Raw genomic sequence first — 17,077 nt, forward strand, 5'->3', positions numbered from 1 at the left:
GCTGTGGCTACCTCTGTGTCGGCACTCGGCAGCCCGTCCATAATTGTATATACCACCTAACCGTGGTTTTTTTTTCTTTCTTTATACATACATACTAGTTACGAGTATACTATCTCTTTATCAACCAGTCTATATATTAGCAGCAGACACAGTACAGTGCGGTAGTTCACGGCTGTGGCTACCTCTGTGTCGGCACTCGGCAGCCCGTCCATAATTGTATATACCACCTAACCGTGGTTTTTTTTTCTTTCTTTATACATACATACTAGTTACGAGTATACTATCTCTTTATCAACCAGTCTATATATTAGCAGCAGACACAGTACAGTGCGGTAGTTCACGGCTGTGGCTACCTCTGTGTCGGCACTCGGCAGCCCGTCCATAATTGTATATACCACCTAACCGTGGTTTTTTTTTCTTTCTTTATACATACATACTAGTTACGAGTATACTATCTCTTTATCAACCAGTCTATATATTAGCAGCAGACACAGTACAGTGCGGTAGTTCACGGCTGTGGCTACCTCTGTGTCGGCACTCGGCAGCCCGTCCATAATTGTATATACCACCTAACCGTGGTTTTTTTTTCTTTCTTTATACATACATACTAGTTACGAGTATACTATCTCTTTATCAACCAGTCTATATATTAGCAGCAGACACAGTACAGTGCGGTAGTTCACGGCTGTGGCTACCTCTGTGTCGGCACTCGGCAGCCTGTCCATAATTGTATATACCACCTAACCGTGGTTTTTTTTTCTTTCTTTATACATACATACTAGTTACGAGTATACTATCTCTTTATCAACCAGTCTATATATTAGCAGCAGACACAGTACAGTGAGGTAGTTCACGGCTGTGGCTACCTCTGTGTCGGCACTCGGCAGCCCGTCCATAATTGTATACTAGTATCCAATCCATCCATCTCCATTGTTTACCTGAGGTGCCTTTTAGTTGTGCCTATTAAAATATGGAGAACAAAAATGTTGAGGTTCCAAAATTAGGGAAAGATCAAGATCCACTTCCACCTCGTGCTGAAGCTGCTGCCACTAGTCATGGCCGAGACGATGAAATGCCAGCAACGTCGTCTGCCAAGGCCGATGCCCAATGGCATAGTACAGAGCATGTCAAAACCAAAACACCAAATATCAGTAAAAAAAGGACTCCAAAACCTAAAATAAAATTGTCGGAGGAGAAGCGTAAACTTGCCAATATGCCATTTACCACACGGAGTGGCAAGGAACGGCTGAGGCCCTGGCCTATGTTCATGGCTAGTGGTTCAGCTTCACATGAGGATGGAAGCACTCAGCCTCTCGCTAGAAAACTGAAAAGACTCAAGCTGGCAAAAGCACCGCAAAGAACTGTGCGTTCTTTGAAATCCCAAATCCACAAGGAGAGTCCAATTGTGTCGGTTGCGATGCCTGACCTTCCCAACACTGGACGTGAAGAGCATGCGCCTTCCACCATTTGCATGCCCCCTGCAAGTGCTGGAAGGAGCACCCGCAGTCCAGTTCCTGATAGTCAGATTGAAGATGTCAGTGTTGAAGTACACCAGGATGAGGAGGATATGGGTGTTGCTGGCGCTGGGGAGGAAATTGACCAGGAGGATTCTGATGGTGAGGTGGTTTGTTTAAGTCAGGCACCCGGGGAGACACCTGTTGTCCGTGGGAGGAATATGGCCGTTGACATGCCAGGTGAAAATACCAAAAAAATCAGCTCTTCGGTGTGGAGGTATTTCACCAGAAATGCGGACAACAGGTGTCAAGCCGTGTGTTCCCTTTGTCAAGCTGTAATAAGTAGGGGTAAGGACGTTAACCACCTCGGAACATCCTCCCTTATACGTCACCTGCAGCGCATTCATAATAAGTCAGTGACAAGTTCAAAAACTTTGGGTGACAGCGGAAGCAGTCCACTGACCAGTAAATCCCTTCCTCTTGTAACCAAGCTCACGCAAACCACCCCACCAACTCCCTCAGTGTCAATTTCCTCCTTCCCCAGGAATGCCAATAGTCCTGCAGGCCATGTCACTGGCAATTCTGACGAGTCCTCTCCTGCCTGGGATTCCTCCGATGCATCCTTGCGTGTAACGCCTACTGCTGCTGGCGCTGCTGTTGTTGCCGCTGGGAGTCGATGGTCATCCCAGAGGGGAAGTCGTAAGCCCACTTGTACTACTTCCAGTAAGCAATTGACTGTTCAACAGTCCTTTGCGAGGAAGATGAAATATCACAGCAGTCATCCTACTGCAAAGCGGATAACTCAGTCCTTGACAACTATGTTGGTGTTAGACGTGCGTCCGGTATCCGCCGTTAGTTCACAGGGAACTAGACAATTTATTGAGGCAGTGTGCCCCCGTTACCAAATACCATCTAGGTTCCACTTCTCTAGGCAGGCGATACCGAGAATGTACACGGACGTCAGAAAAAGACTCACCAGTGTCCTAAAAAATGCAGTTGTACCCAAAGTCCACTTAACCACGGACATGTGGACAAGTGGAGCAGGGCAGGGTCAGGACTATATGACTGTGACAGCCCACTGGGTAGATGTATGGACTCCCGCCGCAAGAACAGCAGCGGCGGCACCAGTAGCAGCATCTCGCAAACGCCAACTCTTTCCTAGGCAGGCTACGCTTTGTATCACCGCTTTCCAGAATACGCACACAGCTGAAAACCTCTTACGGCAACTGAGGAAGATCATCGCGGAATGGCTTACCCCAATTGGACTCTCCTGTGGATTTGTGGCATCGGACAACGCCAGCAATATTGTGTGTGCATTAAATATGGGCAAATTCCAGCACGTCCCATGTTTTGCACATACCTTGAATTTGGTGGTGCAGAATTTTTTTAAAAACGACAGGGGCGTGCAAGAGATGCTGTCGGTGGCCAGAAGAATTGCGGGACACTTTCGGCGTACAGGCACCACGTACAGAAGACTGGAGCACCACCAAAAACTACTGAACCTGCCCTGCCATCATCTGAAGCAAGAAGTGGTAACGAGGTGGAATTCAACCCTCTATATGCTTCAGAGGTTGGAGGAGCAGCAAAAGGCCATTCAAGCCTTTACAATTGAGCACGATATAGTAGGTGGAATGCACCTGTCTCAAGTGCAGTGGAGAATGATTTCAACGTTGTGCAAGGTTCTGATGCCCTTTGAACTTGCCACACGTGAAGTCAGTTCAGACACTGCCAGCCTGAGTCAGGTCATTCCCCTCATCAGGCTTTTGCAGAAGAAGCTGGAGGCATTGAAGAAGGAGCTAAAAGGGAGCGATTCCGCTAGGCATGTGGGACTTGTGGATGCAGCCCTTAATTCGCTTAACAAGGATTCACGGGTGGTCAATCTGTTGAAATCAGAGCACTACATTTTGGCCACCGTGCTCGATCCTAGATTTAAAGCCTACCTTGGATCTCTCTTTCCGGCAGACACAGGTCTGCTGGGGTTGAAAGACCTGCTGGTGACAAAATTGTCAAGTCAAGCGGAACGCGACGTGTCAACATCTCCTCCTTCACATTCTCCCGCAACTGGGGGTGCGAGGAAAAGGCTCAGAATTCCGAGCCCACCCGCTGGCGGTGATGCAGGGCAGTCTGGAGCGACTGCTGATGCTGACATCTGGTCCGGACTGAAGGACCTGACAACGATTACGGACATGTCGTCTACTGTCACTGCATATGATTCTCTCAACTTTGATAGAATGGTGGAGGATTATATGAGTGACCGCATCCAAGTAGGCACGTCACACAGTCCGTACTTATACTGGCAGGAAAAAGAGGCAATTTGGAGGCCCTTGCACAAACTGGCTTTATTCTACCTAAGTTGCCCTCCCACAAGTGTGTACTCCGAAAGAGTGTTTAGTGCCGCCGCTCACCTTGTCAGCAATCGGCGTACGAGGTTACATCCAGAAAATGTGGAGAAGATGATGTTCATTAAAATGAATTATAATCAATTCCTCCGCGGAGACATTGACCAGCAGCAATTGCCTCCACAAAGTACACAGGGAGCTGAGATGGTGGATTCCAGTGGGGACGAATTGATAATCTGTGAGGAGGGGGATGTACACGGTGATATATCGGAGGGTGAAGATGAGGTGGACATCTTGCCTCTGTAGAGCCAGTTTGTGCAAGGAGAGATTAATTGCTTCTTTTTTGGGGGGGGGTCCAAACCAACCCGTCATATCAGTCACAGTCGTGTGGCAGACCCTGTCACTGAAATGATGGGTTGGTTAAAGTGTGCATGTCCTGTTTTGTTTATACAACATAAGGGTGGGTGGGAGGGCCCAAGGACAATTCCATCTTGCACCTCTTTTTTCTTTTCTTTTTCTTTGCATCATGTGCTGATTGGGGAGGGTTTTTTGGAAGGGACATCCTGCGTGACACTGCAGTGCCACTCCTAGATGGGCCCGGTGTTTGTGTCGGCCACTAGGGTCGCTAATCTTACTCACACAGTCAGCTACCTCATTGCGCCTCTTTTTTTCTTTGCGTCATGTGCTGTTTGGGGAGGGTTTTTTGGAAGGGACATCCTGCGTGACACTGCAGTGCCACTCCTAGATGGGCCCGGTGTTTGTGTCGGCCACTAGGGTCGCTAATCTTACTCACACAGTCAGCTACCTCATTGCGCCTCTTTTTTTCTTTGCGTCATGTGCTGTTTGGGGAGGGTTTTTTGGAAGGGACATCCTGCGTGACACTGCAGTGCCACTCCTAGATGGGCCCGGTGTTTGTGTCGGCCACTAGGGTCGCTAATCTTACTCACACAGCTACCTCATTGCGCCTCTTTTTTTCTTTGCGTCATGTGCTGTTTGGGGAGGGTTTTTTGAAAGGGACATCCTGCGTGACACTGCAGTGCCACTCCTAGATGGGCCCGGTGTTTGTGTCGGCCACTAGGGTCGCTAATCTTACTCACACAGTCAGCTACCTCATTGCGCCTCTTTTTTTCTTTGCGTCATGTGCTGTTTGGGGAGGGTTTTTTGGAAGGGCCATCCTGCGTGACACTGCAGTGCCACTCCTAGATGGGCCCGGTGTTTGTGTCGGCCACTAGGGTCGCTAATCTTACTCACACAGCTACCTCATTGCGCCTCTTTTTTTCTTTGCGTCATGTGCTGTTTGGGGAGGGTTTTTTGGAAGGGCCATCCTGCGTGACACTGCAGTGCCACTCCTAGATGGGCCCGGTGTTTGTGTCGGCCACTAGGGTCGCTAATCTTACTCACACAGCTACCTCATTGCGCCTCTTTTTTTCTTTGCGTCATGTGCTGTTTGGGGAGGGTTTTTTGGAAGGGACATCCTGCGTGACACTGCAGTGCCACTCCTAGATGGGCCCGGTGTTTGTGTCGGCCACTAGGGTCGCTTATCTTACTCACACAGCGACCTCGGTGCAAATTTTAGGACTAAAAATAATATTGTGAGGTGTGAGGTATTCAGAATAGACTGAAAATGAGTGTAAATTATGGTTTTTGAGGTTAATAATACTTTGGGATCAAAATGACCCCCAAATTCTATGATTTAAGCTGTTTTTTAGTGTTTTTGGAAAAAAACACCCGAATCCAAAACACACCCGAATCCGACAAAAAAAATTCGGTGAGGTTTTGCCAAAACGCGTTCGAACCCAAAACACGGCCGCGGAGCCGAACCCAAAACCAAAACACAAAACCCGAAAAATTTCAGGCGCTCATCTCTAAAACTAAGGTGTCTATGTACTAAGCTTTGGAGAGATAAAAAGTGGATGGAGATAAAGTACCAACCAATCAGCTCCTGTAATTTTTGAAACACAACCTCTAACATGGCAGCTAGGAGCTGATTGGCTGATACTTTATCTCCATCCACTTTATTTCTGTCCAATGCTTAGTAAATAGACCCCTTGACTTTACACATAATAGACAGGTATTACACACATACTGTACATTACATAACAAACATAGATAATACATGGTAGTCTAACCTATAACAAACAGTGCCACATTATTTATTGCTGTGCTGTATAGGAATATGGTCATTAGGTCGACACAGCTTAGGTCAACAGTCATTAGGTCGACATGCATTACGTCGACGTGGTCAATAGGTCGACATGGTCATTAGGTCAACATGTACTAGGTCGACATGAGTTTTTAATTTTTTTTATAATTTTTGGGATTTTTCCATACTTGACGATCCACATGGACTACGATTGGAATGGTAACATACCCAAAGCATGACTAGCGAAGCGAGCCATGTGAGGGGACACTGTGCACTAATTGGGGTCCCCGTCACTTTACGGAGAAAACGACACCAAAAAAAGTCCAAAAACTCATGTCGACCTTTTCAACTGTCTACCTACTGCATGTCAACATAATGTCCATGTCGACCTAGTGCATGTCGACCTAATGCCCATGTCGACCTTTAGTGATCGACCTAATGACTGTCAACCTAACTTGAGTCGACCCAACGACCCTTACCTGCTGTATATCCAGTTCAGTTTCCTCAATACACAGTTGGGGTCATTCCGACCCATTTGATCACTGCGTTTTAACGCAGCAGTGCGAACGGGCCCCTCCTGCGTATGCACCAGCACCGTAGTGCGCAGGCGCATGAGGGACGGCCGAAGGCCGTAGCAGGATAGCGATCGCCTCTGCCTGATTGACAGGCAGAGGCAATCAATATGCGGGAGGGGGAGAAACAGCTGCGTTTCGCCGCTGTTTCGTATGCGCGGCCCAGCCAATGCAGGCGTGGCCGGACCGAATGGGGGGCGGGCCGTAGCGGCTGCGTGACGTCATACGCAGCAGCTGTGGGCCAGGGCGCGAGGAGTAGCTCCCGGCCAGCACGCTAAAGCTGCGCTGGCCGGGAGTTACTCCTGAAGTGCAAAGGCATCGCCACTGTGCGATGCCTTTGCACTTCTGCGAGGGGGGCCGGACTGACATGCGGGGCGGACTAGCCCCGTGCAAGGCATCCCCCCACATGTCAGAGAAGATGATCATAGCTGTGGAAAATTTTGCACAGCTACGATCAATTCGGAATGACCCCCAATAATACTTATATTACAAAACATGATAGAACTTTGTGTTCTTCCCTTATCCGACCTCCTTGTTGATGTGTATTTGTTCCTTTTTGATCTTGTTATTATGTTGCAAAATACACTCACAATATGACTGTACTTGTAGATTCTTATACTGCTTCTGTATATTTGTGACTGCCAATAGACACTGATTATAAAAAAAATATATCTCTTTCAGGGTTCAGTATGATTTGTCGGCGCACAGGATGTCAGCGGTCAGAATATCGACGCCGGTATCCCGATAGAGGTAATCCCGACAGGGGGAAGGTAAGAGTGCTCCCCCCTCTCCCTAACCCTCCAGTCCCACAGCCTAACCCTAACCTCCCATCTTAGTGCCTGACCCTAACCTCCTCCCAGTGGTGCCTAAACCTAACCCTTCCCACAGAATAACCCTATACCCCCCCTCCGCAGCCTAACCCTAACCCCCCCCCCCCGGGTGGCACCTAAGTCTAACCCCACCTGGCCCTTACCGCCCGCTATTCTTACATTCAGCATGAAGCCTTTTGGGGTTCCAGCATCGGTCTACCAACCCTGTTGGGATTGCAGTGTTAGCATTTTGATGGTTGTCGAGATTTCAGAACCGGTAAGCTAACTGACTGCATCCTGACAGCTGGCATCTTGACCACATCACGTCTCCCATAGTGCAGAGCATGAGGAGCTGTCTGATAGTGGTAGGAGCAAGAACGGGGCTTCTGGTAAGTATAGCGCTGTAAGACAGAGAAAGTTTTGAGAATCCAAGGCAACTGGCGCACTATAAGCAGCCCCCTGATTAATTCACCACAGCTGAACCTCACCAAGAGTTCAAAATATACACAAACAATTTGTGGGACTAAGAAAGAAGGCGCTTCTTTACAATACAACATTAAAGCAAACAATACATCCCTGTGGTTGTTTTAGAAGAGTCTCCGTAAGGCACTGTGTAGATCTTTTCTTCCTTAACCGGATGTCCTCTCACAAGATGATGTCAACATGTGGAAAAGACAATAATATATATATGTGTAGTAAAGTTTTTAATTTACAAAAAAATAGAGCTGTAGCTTGATTGTGTGAAACATATTCAAAATGGTCAAGTGCAAGATTAACTTTTTTCAATCGAGGGGCGTACCCTGACTCACACTCCAATAGATGTGTCACAACATGTAAAGGTATCTTTATCCACCATGGTGCCTTAGAACCCCAGCATGCAGTAAAACCCTTGAATAGTAGGTAAGCGTACCCCACTCACACAACAAAAGGCTGAATTCAAACACATAAAGGTTTCTTTTGTGCTTTTTCAAAAGGGTATTCTCATTAATGATGTGGGGCATACCCTACTCATGGGAAGATTAGTAGTATTCAGGCATATCCGGGTTTCGTTAAGAGGCTGAACATCTGCATAGTCAGCTTAACAGACGTCCTCATATGTGGCACTTTCAGCAATGGGACACCATTCACAAATTCAACAGCAAAAGTCCATAAAAAAGTTTATTAAAAGAGCCTGATGGAATCGAATTAAATAAAAAAAAAAACAGCATACAGATGGATCAAAAGTCCAAAAATTTACATTAAGTAAAGACAGGCATGTCTTTTTGGAGAAACATAAAACTGGTAAAAAAAATATATAAAAAGTCCGGAACTTCAAAAATAAATAAATCCAAATAGATACAAAAACATAAAATGTCAGTTCATACCCGTATGGTATCAATAGTGGTCCACACTCTCAGCTGGTCAATGCGTTTCGGCCCTTCATGGGCCTTTATCAAAACATGCTTAGAGTGTGGAAGGACCAGATATTTAAAGGTGGAACACCCAATCAGATTCTTTCAATCTATGACATCATCAATACAGGAAATCAAATTAAATATATTACCATGTTAGAAAAACAATGATGTATATGATTATCCATTCAGTACAATTAATACATACACTCCATAAAAGGTTTCCCAAAAAATGACATAAAAACCCACTGTGTATAATATCAACAGGAAAAGTTTCCATGGTAACCGCATATCAATATCGGACAATAGTCCGGTTTAGATGTTTAATGCAGTGGCCGGGGGAGTAATCAAATGTATCCTGGGGATGCTTTAATTTATAATCAGTCTCACAAAGATCCCAAAAGGAGTTTCTACCAGGAACTAGTGATGATAGTTCTATATAAAAAAGGGGACGCTCGCCATTGTTATGGTGACCTGCAGTGAGAACAGGAGGGCGGGCGTTCAACCGAGAGTTGAACCGCATGGTGGAACGCACGCGGGTGCCACTACTTCCTGTTAACAAACGGGAAGTAATTCAGCAGCCATAATGAGGGATATACACTAATCATAAAGGCGACCCTGCGCGTGTCAAAGACGTAGTCAGATGCCCAAGACACGTCCATGGTCTGCCCAATCACATCCACTGATTTTATGTCATTTTTTGGGAAACCTTTTATGGAGTGTATGTATTAATTGTACTGAATGGATAATCATATACATCATTGTTTGTTTTTCTAACATGGTAATATATTTAATTTGATTTCCTGTATTGATGATGTCACAGATTGAAAGAATCTGATTGGGTGTTCCACCTTTAAATATCTGGTCCTTCCACACTCTAAGCATGTTTTGATAAAGGCCCATAAAGGGCTGAAACGCGTTGACCAGCTGAGAGTGTGGACCACTATTGACCACTATTGATACCATTCGGGTATGAACTGACATTTTATGTTTTTGTATCTATTTGGATTTTTTTGTTGTGGAAGATCCAGACTTTTTATATATTTTTTTTATCAGTTTTATTTTTCTCCAAAAAGACATGCCAGTCTTTACTTAATGTAAATTTTTGGACTTTTGATCCATCTGTATGCTGCTTTTTTTATTTAATTCGATTCCATGAGGCTCTTTTAATAAACTTTTTTATGGACTTTTGCTGCTGAATTTGTGAATGGTGTCCCATCGCTGAAAGTGCCACATATGAGGACATCCGTTAAGCTGACAATGCAGATGTTCAGCCTCTTAAAGAAACCCAGATATGCCTGAATACTACTAATCTTCCCGTGAGTAGGGTATGCCCCACATCATTAATGAGAATACCCTTTTGAAAAAACACAAAAGAAACCTGTGTTTGAATTCAGCTTTTTGTTGTGTGAGTGGGATATGCTTACCTACTATTCAAGGGTTTTACTGCATGCTGGGGTTCTAAGGCACCATGGTGGATAAAGATACCTTTACATGTTGTGACACATCTATTGGAGTGTGAGTCAGGGTACGCCCTTCGATTGAAAAAGTTCATCTTGCATTTGACCATTTTGAATGTGTTTCACACAATCAAGTGACAGCTCTATTTTTCTCTAAATTAAAAACTTTACTACATATATATATATTATTGTCTTTTCCACATGTTGACATTGTATTTTAAAGAAGCGCCTTCTTTCTGAGTCCCACAAATTGTTTGTGTAAAGTATAGCGCTGTGTCTGGACTGTGGGCTTTGTGTAAGGGGCACAACTACTGCTGGCATTGTGTAAGGACCATTACTACTGTGAGCATTGTATAATGGGCACTACTACTGTGAGTATTGTGTAAGTGGCACTACCACTGTGGGCATTGTGTAAGGGACACATTCTATAAAAAACACCATTCTGACCCTAACTCTTTCTATAACTATTTTCCCATTTCTCGGCTCCCGTGCCCCTCCAAGCTACATGAGAGAATTGCCTAAATTCACCTCCCATACTTTCTTAACTCGCACAACTGAGTGGACCCACTTCAGTCAGGCTTTTGTTTCCAACACTCCACAGAGGCAGCACTTACTAAGTTGTAAATGATCTGGCCACTGCTAAGTCTAAAGGGTCGGGTGACCGGTGGTCAGGATCCCGGTAGTCAGCATACCGACACCGAGATCACGGCCACCAGAATGCCGGCAGGGGGGTGAATGCAATGAAGCCTCTTGCGGATTTGGTTGCTTGCTGCGCTCACTACAGGTTCTATTCCCACTCTATGCATGTCATGGACACCCATGAATGGGAATAGATCTGGGCCCCCTGCCGGCATCCTGGTGGCCGGGATCCTGGCATCGGTATGCTGACCGCTGGAATCCTGACCACCGGTCACCTGACTACAACCCGTCTAAAGGCCATTACTCACTTCTTATTCTTCAAGCTCTCTCTGCTCTCTGTTGACTGACACTGCTGACCACATTCGTGTCATATAAACACTTCAATCCTTAGATCTTCAAGACACAGCCCTTTCAAGTTGGTTCTCTTCCTACCTTTCCAATCATTATGTCAGTTTTCACTTCCCTGATTCCACCTCCTTTTCACTAACCTCTGATTTTCTCAATCTATACCACATCTCTTGGCAAGCTAATCATCTTTTTCGTAGGCGCGTGCCCCCCAAAAGGGGTGTGATCTCAAAAAAGGGGCGTGGTCACACAATAGTAATAATGCCCACAGTAGTAGCACCCCTAATACACATAATGCCCAAAGTAGTAGCACCCCGTAATACACAGTGCCCATAGCAGTAGCACCCCTACAATGACCACAGTAGTAGTGCTCCTTTTGCAATGTCCACTGTTCTGGTAGTGCCCCTTATATAGAGCCCTAGTAGTAGTGCCCCTTATGCAATGCCCCCAGTAGTAGTGCCCCTTATGTCCCCTAGGAGTGATGCCCCTTATGAAGTGCCCCCTTAACAATGCCCTCATTAGTAGTGCCCCCAATAGTAATGCCCTTAATGGTAATGCCCCTGTGTAGTATTGCCCCCAGTAGTAATGTTGCCTGTAGTAATGCCCCCAGTCATTTAGCCCCCTGCAGTTTAGCCCCAGTAGTTATGCCCCCCCAGTAGTAATGCCCCTGCAGTTATGACCCCAGTAGTTTACCCCCACTTTAGTTTAGCCTCCCAGTGGTAATTCCCCCAGTAGTTTAGCCCCTGTAGTTTAGTCCTCATGTAGTTGCCCCATGTAGTTTAGCCCCAGTGGTAATGCCCCCTGTAGTTTAGCCCCTGCAGTTATGCCCCCAGTAGTTTAGCCCCCCAGTAGTTCAGCTCCATGTAGTTTAGCCCCCAGTGGTAATGTCCCCTGTAGTTTAGCCCCTGCAGTTATGCCCCCAGTAGTTTAGCCCCAAGTAGTAATGCCCCCAGTAGTTTAGCCCCATGTAGTTTGCCCCAAGTAGGAATGCCCCCAGTAGTTTAGCCACTGTAGTTATGCCCCCCTGTAGTTATGCCCCTTGTAGTTTAGCCCCCTGTAGTTATGACCCCAGTAGTAATGTGCCCCTGTAGTTATGCCCCCAGTAGTAATGCACCCCTGTAGTTTGCCCCCAGTAGTTAGCCCCATGTAGCTTACCCTCAGTAGTTAGCCTCCTGTAGCTTGCCCCAACTAGTAATGCCCCCAGTAATAATGCCCCCTTGTAGTTTAGCCCCGCTGTGATCTCCTGGAGTCCAGCTCCCTGCACTATGAGAGAGACGTCATGATGTCTCTATCATAGCGAACACTAGAGCCGGAAGCAGGAGCTCAGTAGTGAGCTCCTGCCACCAGGCTTTCACTGTGCGGGGAGAGCTGGGCGCCACTGGTAACAGCAGGCGTCCGGCATCTCCCTGCGGCGCTGGCACACATCGGGTGAGGTGAGCCGGAGAAGGCGAAACTGCATTCCGTCTCCAAGTGGAACTGACGAACGCAGTTCCGCCCTGTTCCGGCTCACTTTAACCCCTGGTTGTTCCATTTGTAAAGTGCAATGGAATATGCTGTGCTATGTAAGAAACTGTTAATAAATAAATAAACTTAATTGACATTTCTAAAGAAAAAAAAAGTAAAATGTATAGAATGTGAATAACATAATAGATAATTAAGAGAATTAATTGTGCACTCTAATAAAATGAACCATTAACATGTACAGAATAGATCACAGAAGGCACTCAGACATGGAAGGGGGGGGGAATGAACAATGCTGACCTGTTAAGCATGCACATATCTTTGCATTTTATATTCGGTAACATAGCCAAAAGATATGCCTAAGATTGCTGCAATGCTATATTCAGATTATGTCTAATGCTTTAGCGTCTGCTACAGTAGTTGCAATTAGCCAGTCTGGAACACATAGGATCACCAGTTTCTTAAAGTCAGCTTCTTGCATGTCACAATGTTCACTCACATAGGCACAATGAGATTTTGCTTTGGGCACAGAATAGAGCACTAGCATCCTTCTATAAAAGTGGTCTTTACAAAGGCAGAATAGTAATAATAATGGTGGTATTTTTTTATGATGACATGATAGGGGTTATTTACAAAATAAAAATAGATCAATGCAGATGTTTAGTTGTTACTGATTTTGCCTCTGTTTTATTCCTATACACTCTCAACAAAAGCTGGAAAAGTGCGATGGTACTACATCAGTTGACATATGTGGAGATGGAGGTACTCTTGTCTACAGGGCGTATCTATTGTGTTACCGCACTGTGCATGCTCCTGAATCTATCATACAAAAGTAATGGTCATGCAGAGTTATATGCTTTATAATCCCATTGCCTCGTGTCTGAAGAGGCATTAATGAGCTATAAAAGGGACTTCTAACAAAGGGGGTCATTCCGAGTTGATCGCACGTAGCAACTTTTTGCTGCCCATGCAATCAGCTAGACACCGCCTATGGGGGAGTGTATTTCTGCATAGCAGGTTTGCGAAAGCTTGTGCAGCCCTTCTATGCAATAAATGATTCCTGTAAAACAAGACCAAGGTAAGAGTTACTTACCCTGTGTAATCGATCCAGCGATACGGGTCCCAGAATTGACGTCAGACATCCGCCCTCCAAACGCCTGGATACGCCTGCGTTGCACTCACCACTCCCAGAAAACTGTGAGTATCCGCCCCGGAACGCCTCCCCGCTGTCAATCTTCATGCAATCGCGGTAGCAATCACTTTCTTCTTTCTTCTGATCATTGCCCGGCGATGGCTGTCACTGGGCAACGACGTGTGTACGCATTGCGAGCACAGCGCAGGCACAGTCCCGACCCGTTTACACCGCTGCGACAACCAGCAGCGTGCAAACGGGTCGGAATGACCCCCAAAGTTCATTGCTGGTGTGTTGTCAGACTTGTGGGCTAAAAAGAGTTAGACAAAAGTGTAAATATACCTGTTTCCACGGGTGTCACTTTAACCTAATAGAGGTTGTACAGGTGCATACTGATGACAGATAGCAAACCAAGAGCTTAACTAGGGGGCAGGTGCACCACAAAGATGCAATGTGGGAGTAATTATGGCCAACTTTCCAAACCCGCTCCCCCCCCACACACACACATACACACATATACACCTCTCAAAACATCTACTTGTGCTCAACTCAGCATCAAGTCATTGCCAGACTCGCGCCAAATTTCACACTTCCTGCTTCTCGCAGGCTAATACTTTTAGGGGGTTATTCAGAGTTGTTAGTAGACCAAAAAAGTTAGCGATTGGGCAAAACCATGTGCACTGCAGGTGAGACAGATGTAACATATGCAGAGAGAGTTAGATTTGGGTGGGGTGTGTTCAAGTTGAAATCTAAATTGCAGTGTAAAAATAAAGCAGCCAGTATTTACCCTGCACAGAAGCAATATAAGCCACCCTAATCATACTCTCTCTGCACATGTTACATCTGCCCCACCTGCAGTGGAACATGGTTTTGCCCAAGTGCTAACTTTTTTGGTTTGCTAACAACTCTGAATAACCCCCTTAGCCCATTATCTTTATTGTGCTACTAAACCAATTGTAAGGTATATTTCTTTTGACTTATACACTTTGCATATTGAATTATAGTTATTAAACAGTGAAAAGTATAAGCTGATACCAAACATACAATAATATGCCCATCTTCAGTTTTATTGGGGATCAGCAAGATTTTGCCAGCAGCGGGGCTAGCGCAAAGAGTCCTCTTGCGGGCTCGGTGGCTCGCTGCACTTGGCACAGGTTCTATTCCCACTCTATGGAGGGCATGGGCACCCACGAGTGGGAATAGCCCCTGTTCATCGGGATTCCGGCTGTCAGCATTGTCAGCTGTCCGGATTCCGGCGTCGGTATCCTGGCCGCTGGGAACCCAACAGCCGGCAAATTAAGTGCATCCTTTATACTGATTAACCAATTTAAGGTATACATACACAAATGCACCTTGTGTCAAGGCTTTGTAAATCATGAATTAAACACCACTGAAAGGCATTCACCACATCAGTCATGGAATCATGTGTGACCTCTAGAAGACATGAAAAGGCTTGTTGTTACAAATGTATTCAGAGTATTATTATTACTTATAACATTTGGGATCTGGTACTTCTTCAAACCATTTATGTTTGAGGTTTTTAAGTTACAGTTCGGTGGGTAAAAGGAAGCTCTGGGCCTCAGTTACGGGTTCACTACGGCTGGCCGGCGGTCGGGCTCCCGGCGACCAGCATCCCGGCGCCGGGAGCCCGACCGCCGGCTTACCGACAGCTTGGCGAGCGCAAATGAGCCCCTTGCGGGCTCGCTGCGCTCGCCACGCTACGGGCACGGTGGCGCGCTACGCGCGCCGCACTATTTTATTCTCCCTCTATGGGGGGCGTGGACCCCCACGAGGGAAAATAAGTGTCGGTATGCCGGCTGTCGGGCTCCCGGCGCCGGTATACTGAGCGCCGGGAGCCCGACCGCCGGCAAACAGAAGACCACCCCTCAGTTACATGTAGAAGTAATTCCAGCTAGTAGGTATAATCTGACACCTTTGTAAAGACATGTAGCACTGCAAAGTTTATGGAACGGGGAGGGACACAATTGAAATGTGCAGATAAGTTTATTTATTTATTGCCAGTTATTTATATAGCACACACATATTCTGTAGCGCTTTACAGAGAATATTTGGGTATTTACATCAGTCCCTGCCCAGTGCTTATAATCTATATTACCTCACAAAACGAGGACGAAAAGGACTCTTTTCTTATAAATTGTCTAAGACAACTTTTACTAATGATAATCAATAATATAGTAATCAGTAATATATTCATATCATCAAATTAAGCAGCAGTCATGCAATTTATTATGGCAAATGAATACAATCAGAGAATAAAATAGTAAAATGATTGCCGCGCTAATGTGTGTTATATCAGCAGCTCCATATAATACATACAATGGGAAAAATATAAAAATAAGGAGCGCTTGAATAATTAAATTAAATTTTGAACGCACATACCTGTGAAAATAAAAGAATGATTATTAAAAATGTTACAGCTCTTTTTGTGAATGATTGGTGAAACGGAGATATTGCTAGTATTAGCTTTCCAATATGCATCAGATTGGACAGTCTTTGTGAGCGGGTTTTAACTATCCCTACTGTCCCTGCTTGTACCTTTAGCGGCTTGATGTTCCTGTACAAGCGTCAGCCGTAGTTGTCATTGATGCCGTCTTTCCGTTGCTGCGGCCGCTCCGGCTTGATCTCTTCATGCGGTCACTTGTTTGAAGCGTGTCAGTGTTTGCGTGCACTGACTGAAGGTCCTCCGTTTTCCTCACCGTGATAGTCTCCAGCAACGGAAAGACGGCATCAATGACAACTACGGCTGACGCTTGTACAGGAACATCAAGCCGCTAAAGGTACAAGCAGGGACAGTAGGGATAGTTAAAACCCGCTCACAAAGACTGTCCAATCTGATGCATATTGGAAAGCTAATACTAGCAATATCTCTGTTTCACCAATCATTCACAAAAAGAGCTGTAACATTTTTAATAATCATTCTTTTATTTTCACAGGTATGTGCGTTCAAAATGTAATTTAATTATTCAAGCGCTCCTTATGTTTATATTTTTCACAATCAGAGAATAAATGACCAAGTGTGTATAATTGTCTACTGTACATCACCCAAAACTAATACGATAATCATGTTGGACAGAACAAATAATGATTGTATTATTGTATATCTTGAGACACCCAAATTGAAAAAAAATTAGAGCTTTTTCAAGTGCCAGTGTATAGTATAAAAAATGTCTTTAATATATGGCAAGGTCAAGTGAGCAACTAATATATGGAAAAAATACAGCCAACATACAGCCAGTGTCATTAAGAACTATACAGTGTACAGAAGAACAAGGAGTCCTGGAAGTGATGATATGGCCCCCACAGAGCCCTGA

Source organism: Pseudophryne corroboree, chromosome 4 (genome assembly GCF_028390025.1).
Source record: "Pseudophryne corroboree isolate aPseCor3 chromosome 4, aPseCor3.hap2, whole genome shotgun sequence".
Lineage (NCBI taxonomy): Eukaryota > Metazoa > Chordata > Amphibia > Anura > Myobatrachidae > Pseudophryne > Pseudophryne corroboree.